We start from the raw sequence: 16753 nt of genomic DNA, 5'->3' as shown, positions 1-16753 counted from the left end.
AAGCCACCTTCTGTCCTATCAACTTTTGCTGGTTCCAGGAGGTGCAGTGTTGCGGCAGGCAGCCCTCAGAGCTGCTGCAGCCCAGCAGCATCTACGTCCCTTTGCGCTGCAGCCCTGCAGTGGCACACTATGCCGTGTTAAGAGAGCTAATGCCTCCGCTTGCACCAGGACTGAGCCAGACTATCCCTGTTTGGAAGATGTTTGGGCCCGTCAATAAATGCAAAAGATACTCTGCACATTTTGTGTCAGGTCTGTCTCTCATCTCTGACTCTGTTTGCACCCGGGCTGGCATAATGGGGTCTCTAGGCACCGTATTACTAATAATAACTTCAAAGGACTTGTTCAAAGTTTAAGAGTTGAGCTTGAAAACAACTCCTAAACATGACACCTTTTAAAGATAGCAGTCAGTGGACTACAGAATATTGACAATTGCAGCACTCAGATAAGTAAACAAGTCTCTGTGGATTTGATAGCCCCATAAATATCCATTATTGCTCGCTGCCAGGCTGTGGGCCTGAAAATGAAAACAAGGAGAGAACGGTTCTTAATGGCTGATAGCAAAAATAATCGAGTCTTATCTAAATCAGACTTTATTGGCCTGGATGAATTATTTTTGGCCTCCTGTAATCAAAGCTGAAAATTCACCTGTCAGGCACAGTATGGTAAAACTCATTAGAACCTCACCATGTGCTGTTATGAAATTGCTCCATATGGCAGTGCATGATTGTTTATTTACTAGATTCAAATATAGGCGGGTTTCAGAAAAATAAAAAATAATTATTATTTTCAAATTCCTTTAAGGCACAAATGTATATGCTGAAGTTGTACACTTCTGCAATCGCAATATTTCCCTTGTACAAAGAATTTTGTCTTGTGCAGCAGTGAAGCTATTGATCAGGCAATTGACAATCCTCAAGTGTGAGCACTCATTAAGGCAAAGGTATATGAATCATTTTTTAATGACATCTCTTTGCTTTCAGCAGCTTAGCATGTGTCCTGGTTTCAATGGATGCACTGTAATTTAGGCAAGCTGTCTACAGACTTCAGCCATTACTCTTACCATATGTTTTCTTCAAAAATTACCATGCACTGGGGCCTGCTAGCTGCATTCATGTAGCAAGGTGCACTCTCTCTGCTGTATCAGCACGTTAGCATTACTTGAAAAAGCAGGAGTAATGTGCTTATTATAAAGAGAAGTTTCCAATTAGCAAGTTTAGTGCATGTGTGTTAACTTGGATTAAATACATTCCAATTATGGGCAGCTCATTATTAAAACTACAGCCAGCTGTTTGCCAGAAATGTGAGATCTGGTAAACAAGCCTCTCCCTATTTCCTTGCAAAAGATCTCAGGTTATTTCTTCTTCCCTTTGGTTCACACATAATAAGTACGAATACTGCAGGAAACTCCTCTGCCACCCCATTCCAAAGCAAAACAAGTGCTGGAGACAATGAGATGTGTTAGTTAAAAAATAAGGAAAATCAGGATTCAACAGAAGAGCATGAGGATTCATGCACGCTTTGGGAAACAGACTGCTGCCAACTTCCCTTGGTAAGGACGCTGGCTCAGAAAAAAAAAAGATACTGAAATAGGAAAGACTCCATCAAACTATTTCCATATATTTTACTAGCCCTGAGCCAGGTGCCTCTGATGTGCATGTCAGGGCTGTATTATGCTAACGTGGAGCGCCCCTCGTCGGCCCAAGGAACTGCTGGGCTTCCCAGCATGGGCCCAGGGGACAGAGACAGAGACATGCGTGTTGCTTAAACCTTAAACGTTAACAACTTCATTAAGTGGAAACAAGACCAAAGAACTGGAAAAAAAGGTGGAAGATACAAATTCTCTTTCCTCTGTTAAACCCGTAGTTTCACTGTATTACTTAAAGAATATCTATCTACTTAAAAAAAATGCAGCCCAGGTTCAACTATTTCAGAGGAAGTTAACTACTTAAGTAAGACCTATACCTTAGGTCCTATAAACATGTTCTGAAGTTTCAAAGTATGTCAGTTTTAGAATTAGGGCCAGTCAGCATATATTTTTTCAGGGCCTTATTTTAAGACTATATTTCTGAATGATGCTGTACCAAGAGGTCAGCAGGAGCATTTATTTTTGCACTCGGGTATTTGGTTACACGGATATCAGAGCAAAGGGATACAGCCTTCACGGAGCAACCGCCATCTGCAGGAAGACACTTGTCTGCTATGCCGGACTCCTGCTCTTGGATCAACCAGAGCAATAAAAAATTCCAGAGCCTCTTCCCAACCACCAATATGACCAAAACAGAAAAACCAAGAGTCATATCACTTTATGTTAAAAAAAAAAAAGAAGAAAAAGAAAAGAAAAAAAGAAGATGATGGTGGTTGCAAGGCTATCAACACACATGTGCGTATGCAGTAGTCCAAGGCAGCAACTAAGGGCTTCAGATAAAAAAGCTAACAAAACCAACAACAGACAGCAGTGCCCACTCTGATGTCTATGCTCACCTCAAGCTCAGCTAAACCCAAATTTCAGAATCTAGAAGGAGAATTTGTTTCTCAGATCTAGGCTTGCAAAAACAGCCCAACTGGGGCAGTACCAACCTAAACAGTCCTGAGAAGCCGCCACTGTTCTAATACTGCCTTTCAGGTCTGTGACATTTAATTACGTTTATACATTGACAAGACCTAACAAAAGAGGAGCAGCAGACGCAGTAAAACAGACAAAAAGAGCTTTAGCCCACGTCGCATTTTTCATTCAGGTGCTGGTTGAAGCCGCGCTGCCCCAAGGCCGCTTGCCGGCAGGGGCTGGGCGGAGGAGCAGCCGCCTGCCCAGGCGAGCGCGGGCAGCAGCGCGGTGTCAGGCTCCCACAGGGGCTGCCCGCGTGCAGCCGTCCTCGGCAGCGAGCCCTGCCTTGTACCTATCTCGCTATGCCCTTAAGCAAAAACACTTAGCAAAGCCCGCAGAAAAGAGGGTAAGGAAGGACCAAGAGGAAATACCACTCATAAAATTGTAATATTTGTAGGTTTATAAAGAAGGAGAAGAAATAGATGTATCAAATGTGGGCCAAATATAGACCACAGGAGGGTTACAGAAGAGGTAATCCCACTCTGGGCAGTCAGATGCTTTCACAGTGTCATTAGGAAGTTCTGTTTAGTAGACGAGGAGAGTTTAACGGCTCGAGGGATATGGCTATAAAGGTTTTTAGCATTGTTTGTGCATAATCTACGTATAACATTCAACCTGGGAATGAGATATGATGTAGAAAATTGCCTTTGCAGTCCTAGAAGCCAATAATTTAGCTCTGCGACCTTAATTTATAAGGGAAAAGGGATGGTAGCTGGAACATGAATTTGGATCACTGTCAGATTTAGGGATGAAAGTAATTAATGCTTCTGTGAAGCTCCCTTGATAGTTACTTTTGGATTCAAAATCTTTAAAGAAAAGTTTTAATTTAGGGGCAGAAGCTCATTATACTCTCAAAAGAATCCTGCTGTACTAAATCATTCTGCCTTCAATCCATACCCCTGCATCTCCTCCTATACATACCACTCATTCACTGATGCGGCTGCAAATTGTTTCCCACCTTAACTGCTGAACCTTCTGATTTGCTTCCACTTTGAACTGCATGAAATTCAGGCTCCTTGTCCTCTTATTCAAGGCCCTTACTATTAGCATGCACCATGGTGACCAAAGTCTTTCTTTTCACATTAGCTCCTCACTTTCTGCTACCCATCACCCCCACCTCCCTCATCTTCAAATTTTCTTACAATTTCTCCCAGGCGACTAGGAAAGCTTCCGCCCTACAACCCTCCTTGACTGGCCCAACCTTTATTAACCATATTTTCCCACCACAGCACCTCCAAGAAGTCGTGGAGTTGTTTAATGAGTTATTGAGGTGACAAGATTATCTGATTGCCACCTCTGAATTTCACCTCTCTACTTTCTCCTACTCCCCCTTCATCTCTTTGTCATTTTATCTGACATTTTTTAATCATGAATTGTATGTTGCTTCAGAGTGTACAACACAACCCGTATTTGGTGCTATTTTGATATATTAATAATAAAGGACAATGTGATTGTACACCTGGGGAAGCAATAGGACAGGATGTTATTGATTTTCAGGCTGTGCATTTATTTTTGTATTTTAACCTGTTCTTTGACATCCTGTGTGAGCAAGTCACATATGGTACCAACTAGGCAGAAGTTAATTTTTAATCCTCTCCCAGATTCCTGGATCCTTCAGCTCTGGAAATTCTTTAGCATCTTCATTTACATTTTGAGCTACAGTTCCTGGAATCAGCACAATATCTGCTACAGCCAATGAAAAGGTTCCCGTTAGCTACAACAGGCACTGAAACAGGTACTCGGACAACTAGAGCCATGAGTTTAGTAAAGGTTTCATCTATTTATTTTTTTCCCGTATACAAAATCACCTCTCATCTTTAGTTATTTACATTCTCCAGTGAAAGTACTTATGATATACAGCTGCAAACAAAACCCAAAGGTTTTGGAGCTGAAAAGCAAGCAACGGTGCTTTGCTACTTATGTTGGCAGGGGAGGTATTTTCAGATTCCCTAGTCAAACCGGTGACTGCTGTTCAAGGTACACACAGGGCTAACTGCGTCTTGAAAGCTTCCCAAAGGCCAGCACAAACACTGGGGTCTCATCCATGTTTTTAAGCCAAAAGGACTACTAATGTGAACAAAGTTAAGCACTGAGCAAGCCTTTCACAGGAATATGCCCCAATATTATAATCACACCCCTCAGAAGAACCATTGAAGGTCCCAGTTTTTCAGCCATTTTAGTAAGAATAAAGAAAAATCATATACATACTTCAGTTTTAGCTTAGTCTCTCTTTAACTGCCACTGAAAGCTCTTCTGAATGAGAAATAGCAGTCAATGTTTGCTGAAAAGGATGGCCACACCATTCTCACAGTTAGACCCTGGAGAACGTATTACTTCAAAAAAAGCCTTATCTTTAAGATTTGGGTTTTGATAAATGGCTCTCTTGGAGAAATGCCACTACACATTTGGTTCTTTCTCTTTTTTTTTTTTTTTTTTTGGAAAAGTAAGGATTTGTTCCCTGTTTTAATAGGCTGTTATAGCCTTTAACATACCATAAAATTAAATGCCTCCATCGGGGATCCATAACTTATCATAACAATAGTATTTCTAGCACTTGTTGGAACTAAAAGGAAAGTTAGAAGATGGTATAATAATGAGCGTAACATTTTAAAGGACTACAGAATTGTGACTATACATTACTGAGCTCCCATAGTTAACCTGTGAATTAAAAACATATAAAAGTGGTAATAGCCAAATCTCTATGGAAATGGTTTGCACTTGGTAAAATTATCACTTTGCTGGAATTAACCTGTGATCTGCTGGGAAGAGTAAAAGAAAATACTTTGAAGCATATTAATCTCATAACTGACCCTGCTCTGAGCAGGAGGTTGGACTAGACGACCTCCTGTGGTCTCTTCCAACCTCGATTATCCTATGATCCTTCTACTAGCTTCTGATAGGTGCCTGTAATGACAGTCTTATATGAAGTATGTACTAAGAATGGATCACTTTCTTCTTGCCTGCAGAACATTACAAAATCTCCAGTGCAAAATCAATTTAAAAATTGAGGGCCAATTCTGCAAGATGGTAATGGCCTTCTAGCAATGGGAACTGACAAGTGCACCCATCTCTCACTTTCAGGAGATGCAGATGGTGTGATCTGCAGAGAAGCTGAGCAGTCACAGTTCCCATTGGGACTCCTTTTCTTCCAGGAGAGGAGAGGTCTTCAATCAAGCAGTCAAGAACAAGGCCCTGATTCAGGAAAACATTTTTAAGCATACTCGTAGCTCTGTGTGCTCAGGTATCTTCTCCAAACCCAAAGCCTTGTTCAGCAGTCAATCCTTCAAGACTCCAATGAAGAAATGCTCAATGTGAGCCATTTTTTAACCTTTTAGCAAGCTAGTTTACTCTGAATCACACTGAATCCTCTTTATGTACAGTTATGCATTGCTCTTTAGTTTGCGAGTCCTTAAAGGAGGGTGTGTCATTTACCATCTTTATACAACTCTCTAGTTTCCTGCACTGTGGCCATTTCAAAATGCTTGTTGTTACTACCAGAGAAGTTTTACAATTCCTTGTGAAAGAGTTAGGAAAAGGCCTACCTCCTCAAAGAAAAATACAGACACGTTGCAAAAACCATTTCCACAACAACCAGAATTTGAGAGACAATAAAATTGCCAAGCTGTAAATTAAGGTAAGTCACTTGCAGGACTAAGATTACTCAAAAAAAGCAAAATCATGGAAAGTGCTTATTTATTAGTTAGACTATGACAGGGAGTAGAACTGTCACATAGAGCACTTCTGTCAGCCCTTAAGTATCCTGGAGGGAATGGGATTTATTTTGATACAAATCTCAGAATAAAAAGAATAATTGAGGGTAGCCACAAGAGAGGCCAAAAACGTTCCTAAAAAGTCTCCAGCAAATGTACTGCTACCACAGGGAAAGCCGAATGCTCGTTAATTAGTGCTGCTGAAGACCTTTCAAAACTGCTGGAAAGAAACATTCATTTTCTTGACCTAAACTACAAAGCTAGGTTCAAAGGAAACTTTGCGTAGTAGGGGAAATTGGGATTAGCATCAGTGACTTAATTTGTGCCCTAATGATTCATAGCAGCACTGGCCCAAGGAAAACTGTATTCTTGCTTGATCCTAGGTCTCTCTGCCCATCCGGACATTAGCGTGGCATTACTGGCATCCGTAGCCTACGGCAAGGTCTTTTATCTCCACTCACGGTGCTACTCCAGGTTAGCCCACATGGTTTCATAGGTATTACTTGTGCTACATGACCCAAATGAACACAAGTATCTGCTTATGGAGCTAGCAGAGTTTTTGGTGGCAGGAGACTGTGCTTTCCGATCCGGATTTAAATACAAACAACAACAACAAACCATGATGCTGCTGAAAAAACGTAAACCAATCGCAGGAACACTGAATGTGTGGACAACTTGGGACTACATCTCAAAGACAGGTTTGTTTAAGGTAACTGTACTCCTTCCACTGATGCCTGAACAAGAATGAACAGGGAAGATCAATCACATCTAAAATATTTGCGCAATCAATTCTGACTAAAATCTCGTCTTGGCATCACATTAGGGTAGCATTAGGAGACAGGGAAAACCACCACTTCTATTACATATAGCCCACCCATACAATTTAATACCTGAAGTTATCAGGCCGTTTAAGAAACTGCCCAACAGCAAGCAGAGCAGACAGGTGTCACCATAAAATGATAGCTAGTACTTGCCAGTATAAAGAACAAGTAACAAGTAGTAGCAAAATATTAACATACACAATGTTTAATTAAATGACAATATCATTTTCTTGTAGTCTTTCCCTAACTCTGCGTGAAGAGTACAGTGTTGACATGATAATTTTATAAACTTCCTTGACAGTTCATGTTAAACCATCTTCCATTAGCTTAGAATGATAATTGGCACTTATAAAGAAAATCAAATGTCTGAAAAATCCATTAAACATTCCAAATATCTGAGAAAACCTTATGCAATGGGTATTTTAAGTTATCTAAATCACTGTGTAAGCAGCTAAAGGACTGTTTTCTTTTTAAATTCAAAAAAAAGAGCCTTGACTTCATATTATATTTTTAATGCAAGGGAAGTGAAGAGGTGACTGTGAGACAGATTCAAATCTTTGCATCAACTGATATTGGTAACAATTTCAATGAAATAAATGAAGTTACAGTATTTGGCTTTAGATCTGCTCTCCACTCTTTTTCCTTCCTCCAGAAAACATAAAATGGAGAGAAAACCTTATTTCTGCAGACATTCCCTTAACAATCTGTCAAAACAGAATCCATTCCAAATCTTGTCAAAAAATCTTATTTGGAGATATTCAAGTGACATATTTTCACTGTATTGGCTATTTCTCCCCCACAGTCTAAGAATACAGACTGTGCAGAAAAGTGGCAAAATTGCCCCATCCAATGAACTACAGACTCCCTTTTCTTTAATGTACTTTGGCATTTAAATTCCCAGTGGCTGCTCTATCCAGACAGCCTAAGCTGCTTGAAAAAGCAAGCACATGCTTTAATTACAGCTTCTTAAAATTTATTATGTAAAGTTATTTACTAAACATCTGAGCAAAGGAAGTTTTTGAGGATGGACCAAGTACCTTGGCCTATCTCTCAAGCCAGGCTAGGCTCAAGAAAAAATAAGAAACTAACACAGAATAACACCTCCTTTGTCAAAAACAGCTCCTCTTTGGCCTTTCACTGCTGCAAGCAGACTTGAAAATTCTTGCAAACACTATTCTTTTTGCTAACCACACGGAAGCACAAAGAATCTTTTCTCAAAGCCAGCTAAGGGTAGACAGAAGGTGAGGAGACATCTCAGCATCAGAACTGCCAATTTAATTTAAACATAGCCTGATCACAGAAACATCTGGGGCTAGATCATCCTCTGATATGAACTGGCCTCCACTAGTGATGAACAGCTGACTTGTATCTATACTAGCTGAAGATGTGGCTTATTTTGACTTTATGCTACGCCACGTACTAGGAAGCACCCTCACTGTCTTCAAGCAGCCCTTCTGCCACAACAACACAGTTACATTCTGAACACAAAAATGGACAAGGGACAAAACAAAGTTGTCAACTGCCTGATATTCTTGATCACATTAGAATCGCTTACTGTAATAAAAAACAATGGTTCAACCACAGATATTCAAACTAGCAACAACCCCATCTACCTTTATGTGCAAATGAAATGACAGAACTTCATCTCTGTACAACTCTTACATGAGTGAATGTCTCAATTTTCCTTACTCTCAAATGATAAAAAGAATTAGCTAAATTAATTATCTAACCTGTAACGGAACATTTGATGAGGCTTACTCGCTTCATTTGATTGAAGTTGGATACTTGGTGTATCAAATAATTGAACAATAGATTAGAGATCATCTGCTGTCACTTACCCCCTCTACATCTCAAAAGCTTCATATTGTCGACTACATCGTTAGACCTTCAGCATAATTGACTTCAAAATGGTGTTCTGTCCTCTGAAAGCACACACACACACAAAAAAAGAATTACATTCCAAATGTAGTCATCTATTTGTCCAAACTGCTTAATTGATCTAATGAAGCAGAGGAATACATTAAATCCAGTGCTAAGGTATAATATACAGTATAGGCTTTTAAATAATCTTTTGAGATTATTTGAATAGACTATTGAAAATATAGGTGAAGGGAAAATTAACATGTTTGAGATGCATGACAAAACAATTCCAGTCATGTTTTACAAATATCTTTCCAATATTAATCCTCAAATCTTCTCACTGACAAAGAGGATGGAAGATTTGAAAAACATCTCACAGAACATATGCCCAACTTCCCAGATTTTTGAAAATTCTTCTTAAAAACCTTACTAGCCATGGCCCCAAGGTTTCTGAGCCAATAATGACAAGTTTTCAACAACATCCATAGAGTCTGGCTGTACTCTAGAGATCCATGAAAATCCTCAGGCATAACCGCCACGAGCAATACCAAGCACCCTGTGCCTAGCTCGTCCAGCATCCGTTTCATTGCAGGACTAGAGTATTCTCACAGGAAAAATCAGGGCAAAACAGCAGCTCCACAGAAGGTTGGTTAGACTTAGGGGGAAGCTTATATTTTATGCTGTTCTATGACATCTCTGTTGTAAAACCACAGAGTAGATTATTTCCGTATTTCATCTTTGACCTTATTGTTTAGCTTTAACTCTACGAATAATCCCATTTCATTGTTATAAGGTTGAATTTTTGAAGCTTTGTTATAAATTATATCTACAAATAATTTCTCAAGTTACTATCTACCAAGTTGCTTTTCACTATTATCTTCAGGATGGCCTGTCCTTAAACCCCCTCAATTCCTGTCTTATCACCTTTGTTATTAAAACACAAAGCCAAAACATTTATTAATGGCTTCTTGAGTTTGTACCCATTTTATGAATTATCCACAGAAATTCCTTAATTAAAACTGATAGCAATGTTTCCACAGATCAACAGAACCATTAAATTCTTGTTCTGGACACTATTTTTGCACAAACCTTTCTTTCCTTAGGGTGAATTCTCTGAACACCAAGGAGCCAAAGGAAAGGATGAAGGTAGGTCAGAAATATGGAATCTATTTCCCTGTCACCCTGTATAAAATTGAATCAAGTCCTGTGTGACTTGTCCAGATCCCACCAAAATCAATGCAAAGACTCCCATCGATCTGAAAGAGTCTGTGTGCCCAGCCTTTAACCTCTGTAGAGCAAAATCCAATCAGGTGCCTCATTAAAGACTTAGTTAATGCCTGTACAATGCTTTCTAAAAAGAAAGGAAATTAATGTTCTCAGTTTCCAAAATTCTCAACACCAACCTGCTGAATCTATTGCTGAGGAAGATCTCCTGAATCCATTACATTTTTAGCATTATAGAAAGCAATTAGTTTTTCAAACAAGAGAACTTATTCACTCAAGAGGGTTAACAAAAAGGTTCACCTCCTTTTGCCATCCTGCTAGGTGCTAACAGCTTTGCTGTAACCACCCAAGTGAAAACAGAGGGACTGGTATTCTTTGCAAAATGCTGCATGCTATCAAGGATGCAACGAGTTCTCTGTTTTCCTTTGACCCTGGTAATAAAGCTGCAGCTTCCTTGCTGTAGCCTGAAACAAAATAGCTGATTCTCAGGTGGAAAAATAATTAGTAACATGGGAGGTCGAATGAATTTTGAGATATTGAGGAAAATGTAGTTTGAACTGTCAGGTTTACTCGCCTACCCACAGGAACTACAAAGCAGCAAAGAAATAAAACTTACAGCTTTCATCAGCCTGTTCCCTCCGGCTGACTTTTTCCCCCAAATCTCTTGTTTCCCAATGGCTCCTATTAGGAACACAAACAGTGTGCCTCTCTGCTTAGCGACAAATGTCATTTTACTAGAGTTTTTTTTTTAATAGTATTAAATTATTATTATTTTTTTAATACCAGCATAGAAGGGCTATGCAACATGTTCAGTCAAACATGGTTAGCAGGAGCACTCGCACTGCATGGATTTTCAAAGGCAGCTGAAGGCATCGGTAGCTCAACTCTTGCCCGTGAGGCCAAAGAGAGCCTCTCTCTTCTGTGACACCCCACCTGCACAGAGCTACAGCGCCTGCCAGCAAGACCGGGGTAGATCTCTGTATGCACGTTCAGAACAATTGTGGACTAGCCCAGAGGACCTTTATAGGCTTCCGCACACTCTACCGTGACCAGATTCTGAAAAAATTATGGAGGGAAATGATTATTTACTATGCAATTAAAAAAAAAAAAAGCATCCAGCATCACTGGGTCTTCTGTTCATGACTTTTTCCTTTTCCTTCCTTTTTTTTTTTCTTTAAGTGCAAATGCTTAAAAATTACTCTGAAAATGCCTTCTCTTTCACTTAAATGTTTGTTGTGCCGCAAAACGCATAGAGAACAAATCTCTCCATATGCCAGCCGCAATAAATGCTGCATGCGCACAGCCACCCTGCCGTCAGGCTCTCCTCCAGACACCAGACCCGGCACCACCGGCAGTTTCAGCTCTTCCAGACCAGCCGTGCATTAAGCTCTCCGTTAAAGCACCACTTTCATGCGATGGAGAGACGCCGCTTTCTCCTGCACAGAGGGGCTGGCAAGAACAGCTCCAGCGGCAGCCGGGCGCAGCCTGTGCCTCGCCAGGCCGTGCCGGGGAGCCACGGGCGGCCAGCTGAAGCGGCCCCCGCGCCGGCCCCACGCCTACCGGCACTGCCCAGCGCGCTCGCGCCACGGGTTGTCTGCACCCGCCCTGGCAGCCCGAATCCTCCCCCTCCAGCAGCAGTGGCGCAGTGGCTCTCGCCCCTCTGGGCCCCGCTCTCCTCCCGCCCTCCCAGTTCAGCACCCCGCGCAGAGGAAACACAGTCCTCTGCTCTCCTTTATGGGCTGCCTCCCCCTCTCTTTCCAAATTTTCTTCTCCCCAATTGACTTGTGCTGTCAGCTATGATTTTAAGGCACCGCTTACATTAAGGGCATGCGCAGGGAAGCAGCAGAGACCCCCTGGGAGAAGCAGCAGGACTTATTTTGCAAAGACAGCAAGGCGCATTAGGTTGCTGGGTGAAAAAGGCTAACCTGCCACGCTGGCTGTACCCTAGGAAGGGGCAGAATTGCTGCGGGAGACACACTTTGCCCCGGCTGCAAGGCCGGGCACGCAGGGGAGAGGGGGGACAACAGGACAAGGCCCCGCTTTTCTCCAAGCCAAACTATTTGTTAATTGTCCTGTAACGATTCGCCCCTGACTTGCCATCTCAAGAGAATTTAAGTGCCCAAATCCCTTGTTAAGCAGTGAGAGTCAGAAGCCCCAATTTCATTGCGGATTTGCACGAGTGACTTGTAGCCGAGCCATAATCCTGCTTTGCTTTGCTACTGCCTGTTTTTCCTCTGGGCTCAAAGTGCCTCTGCCTGCAAATCCCACTCGAGCGGGAGCAACCAAGTCTCAGTGTTGCACCCAGCCCCTGCCAGAGGGGCCATGAAGGCCCTTAGCAGCACCCGCCCAAAAAAAGAGATAAGCACAGTATAGTCATACTAATCATTTCCTATTTCCTGTTAAAACAGATATAGAATAACAGGAGTTAGTATTTTGAGAACGTATTGCTCTTTGTGAGAATGATATTTAGCAAATTAATTCATAGGTTTGCTTTGCATTAAACACTAAAGTCAGCTACCTTCTTTAAGAAGAAAAACAAGTGAATTCAAATGCCACATGATAGAAAGAAAAGAGTGGGGTGATTTTGCTTGCCAGGATTTCATCTACGGAAGCCAAAGAAATTAAAAGTCCATGAAAAATTGTGCTAGGTATGGCCTTCCACTGAGAGACGCAGTTCTGAAGTCTGCACAAAAGAACAGTACAGAGGAAATAGCTAAAGCTGCAGAGGGGTCGATTACAAAATAGGGTGTCTGGCAACAAAGCGATCCAAAACTACAGAGAAACAGAAAACTACAGCAGAAAAACTGACTGGATGCAAGCAGACTTCCTCCTCCCTACCAGCCTCTGCAGAGTGACGAAATCCAAAGCAACAGGACCTACTGCGCAAAAGCCTACCGGGAGGATGAGAAGGAAGCTTGTCCTAGGGTGATAACAGATAGTCTTACTACCAGAACAATGTTGGGAAAGTAATTACAGAGAGATTCAGGTCTCAGCAGATAGCAAAATAGTTTTAACAGGGAATCACGAGGGGACTTCTAGGCACCATGATAAGCATCGATTCTTTTCAAGGCACCAGAAGAGGGAAGTGTCCATGACATTCCCTAATTACTTACCGCTACACTTAAAAAGAAGATCTGAAGAGGGCATGGAATGCATCAGGGCAAACCAGTAAGTTACTCAGAGTGCAAACTCCATACCATGCATGGAAGAAAACTGGGGGAACTACTTTTAAAGGCAAGTTTATTTGAAAGCTATTAAAACAGCCAATCACTACTAAATTGTGTAGTGGAGGAAATATGCCTTCAAGGGAGTGCAAACCAGAAGAGATTGACTTCTTCAAATTCAGCTGTGGTGGAGCAATCAAATACTCCAATGCCAGCTTTCCCCTCGGAGACAAGACAACCTGAGGCCACACGACCTCCACCTCTGATATGCACACGGAAAATTTAATGAGAGATTTGCTAAAGGAACTGACGTCTTGAAGTGACAAATTACAAGCTTCACTGACCTCTCTTGAAAGGGAAGTTTCAAACTTCTGTCAGCACAATTCAGCGACTGAGATAGGCACACACAAGGAAAGGAGAACTGACTCTATGCAGAAACACTTGCAATCACCGGTAAAAGCAGCTTAATTCCATGCTCTTGCTAGCCAAAAGTGCAATGGCAATGGAGGGACACAACAGGCAATGTAGGAACATCAAAACACAAGAGAGGCCCAATCCTTGGCTGGGTAATTGGTTTACTATCCCCAAAATCAACACTGCTCGCGAAGAGATGCTCTGTGGATTTAGTCATTGCGAGACTGGGTCAGAACCAGGAAGTTCACAAGTGTTTAGAATCAAAATAAATTAACTTAGATTAAAATCTTACAAGTTTTTGGAGCTTCCAAAAAGGATTACTCTGGATTTTGAGTACAGGGAAAAGCATTGGTATAGCACAAAAAAGCAAGCTTATCTTTAAAGGCTTGTATCTTTGTAATTGTCAAAATGATAACGGTAGGAGATTGTAGTATTACAAACAAGTTAGTTAATATTTCCAAATGCCAAAGATTTCACCCCAGATTTCCAACTCCATATCTCATGCAGTTAATAGGTTTCATGCTGATTATTAAACTGAACAATACAGAGTATCATGCTGTCGGCAAAAACAATTATCATTATTAAGATTATGTATTTGCTTCTAAAAAGGAAGAAACAGCTTTGGGCAACTGATCTATGCCTTCAGCACACTAATAATGTGAAAAGTGAAGTGATTCGTCCCATCAGTCCCTGTCCCACTTCCTATTCTAGCGGCATTAGAAGATTTCTGCTTATTAAAAACCTGTATAAATGGAGAAAACGTAACTTTTGAAAGCTCTCTTGCTAGATCAGACCCTAATATCTGAAACACTCTCAGAGCTATCTTTTTTAGCATCTTCAGAACATCAGGTAACAGAAAGTCAAAGCCAATGATTTTTGGGTGTCCTGCTTGAGATCCTCCGTGAGGCCCTGTTTTTCTAACTAAGATGAAGGCACATGTGCTTGAGACATGACATGAGAGTCAAGGCCCTCTAGAACACCATGTTGGGCACCAGAAAGCAGAGACACCTAAAGTCACAAGTAAAGCTTAAAAGTATAAGCATAATTCACAAAACTCACGACAATCTGTCAAAAAACAAAAACCAACAAACAAACAAAAACCTTGCAAATTGAGAATAAATCACTCCTCATAGAAAGCCTGAAATGTCAGGATTTGGCTACACTACCAACAAGTCTTCACTGAAATGTTACGTAATGTCACTTTTTATTGCCCAGTGTACATGACTGCGTACAATATTAGTGCTGCTGTTGCAGATGAGGAGACGAACTACTGCTGTTCCTAGCCTTTAAAAAAAAAATCAGTAATGTTATGAAATCCAGTTAAAAACATGACTATTTTAGTAGGAAAGGCAGAAAAAGCAGAACTTAGAAAATCAGGTTCCAAAGGGGAAAATGCCTAGAGAAGGAAGTCCTATACAGTGGTATCATAACAATAAACAAAGCTTGAAGAAAGAAAAACACATCCATAACTCAATGATTAAAAAAATTTCATGCTAAAAACAAAAATCTAGAGGAAAAGCAGAATACTGAAGTATTCTGAATCTTCTCCCAAACTGAGATCAACAGGGTTAATAATCAATATTCTTTAGGTGTGTTAAAGCTTCACCTTCTAGCTAAAAGAAATTCAGTGGTGGTGCCTATATTTATAAGTGGAATTTTGACAGCAGAGGAGATGCATCTTCATCAGCACTTTGTGTCTGCCTGCCCCCTCACTTCAGTTCTTATTGTCATTTTGCAATATATTAATGATCCAAATCATCAAATGATTCCAGTTAGGCTGAAAGAGGTTCTCTGAAGTAGGCAGCACTCCTTATAATGATAGATTGCAGAAATAGTGGCCTCTATGGAAAGCAAAACATCAGAAAAGTGGCTTAAAAATGGTAAAAGAGGAGGGGCTGAAGATCACAAGCAAGTGCTTTATTAGCAAGTATAGAACTTGCTATTCAAAAGTATGGAACTTGCTATTCAAAAGGGCAGCATGAATTTACATTCGCTTTTGCAAGGTCAGCCATGTGTTAAAGATAGACAATCCAACAACAGTTATTCAGGCTTAAATATCAGATTCTTAAGTGTAAGAAAAGATGATCAGGCAAGGGATAGGCTTACAGGATCTTAAGAGAGAACTCTTACTGAGTTTTTCCGCACATCAGAATAATATTTTGTATACAAGTTTAATTGCAACTCCAAAATATTAGCATGTAAATTTGCTCAACAGATTTCATAACTTTATTCCTGGCATTCTGGAAGGCAGAGGAAATTGCACAGATACTGAAGCGGTTTCTTTAGCATGGTCTGGACTTAAGCATCCACTTGTCTCTTTACTGTGTCGAATTGAGGCTGTCAATGGAAACGAGTCCTTCTGACCGGCAGGCTGTTGTCCACCAGACTCACAGGAACAATACATCCATGTCACCTGTGCATAGACTGAAGTACTGTGGTAGTACTTGGCTTCGCCTGGAAGATACCATTGCAATCTTGCAATTCTGACTAGTAAAGCTGCCAAAGAGCTGCACTGTGGTGTTTTGGAGCCTAACATGTAGCTAGAAATGGCAAATGCAGACTTCCAATGCACCTGACTCATCACAAGGCTACACACATACCACTGAAAGAAAAAAAAAGAAATTGCCAAAAGTATTAGACTATGGTGGCATTTATTGCTGTTCTGACCCAAACGCCCCACTAAGTGAGCAGAGAGGTTGTCATTCACCTCTTTGATGAGGTCCCTCCAGTTCACATGAGTGAGTAACTCATCTGGGTTTGGCACATCTCCAGTCTGAAACCTGCAGTGTTAAATGTAAATAGCTTCAGGCGCAGGTCAATTAAAACAAAAGTGCTTTTCTCTCCGTCTCTGCCAGTCTCCTTCCATTTTATCTGTTCAGACTGGCTGCAGAACTGACTGAATCTTATCCCTTTCAACTGCCCTGAAAAGCTCTCTAATTAGCTTTCTGCTACTCTGAT

General features: G+C 41.0%; 1 long non-coding RNA gene across 1 annotated transcript in view; it reads right to left on the bottom strand.

Annotated features, from left to right (window-relative positions):
• Positions 1–8973: 8973 nt before the first annotated feature.
• Positions 8974–16753, bottom strand: part of LOC136993482 (uncharacterized) — a 236978-nt gene continuing 229198 nt past the window's right edge. The window contains exon 4 of the long non-coding RNA XR_010885798.1: positions 8974–9055. This is a non-coding gene — a long non-coding RNA (uncharacterized lncRNA). The remainder of the gene's footprint in view (positions 9056–16753) is intronic.

This window comes from Apteryx mantelli, chromosome 16 (genome assembly GCF_036417845.1).
Source record: "Apteryx mantelli isolate bAptMan1 chromosome 16, bAptMan1.hap1, whole genome shotgun sequence".
Lineage (NCBI taxonomy): Eukaryota > Metazoa > Chordata > Aves > Apterygiformes > Apterygidae > Apteryx > Apteryx mantelli.
This window is presented reverse-complemented; position numbering and strand designations above follow the sequence as displayed.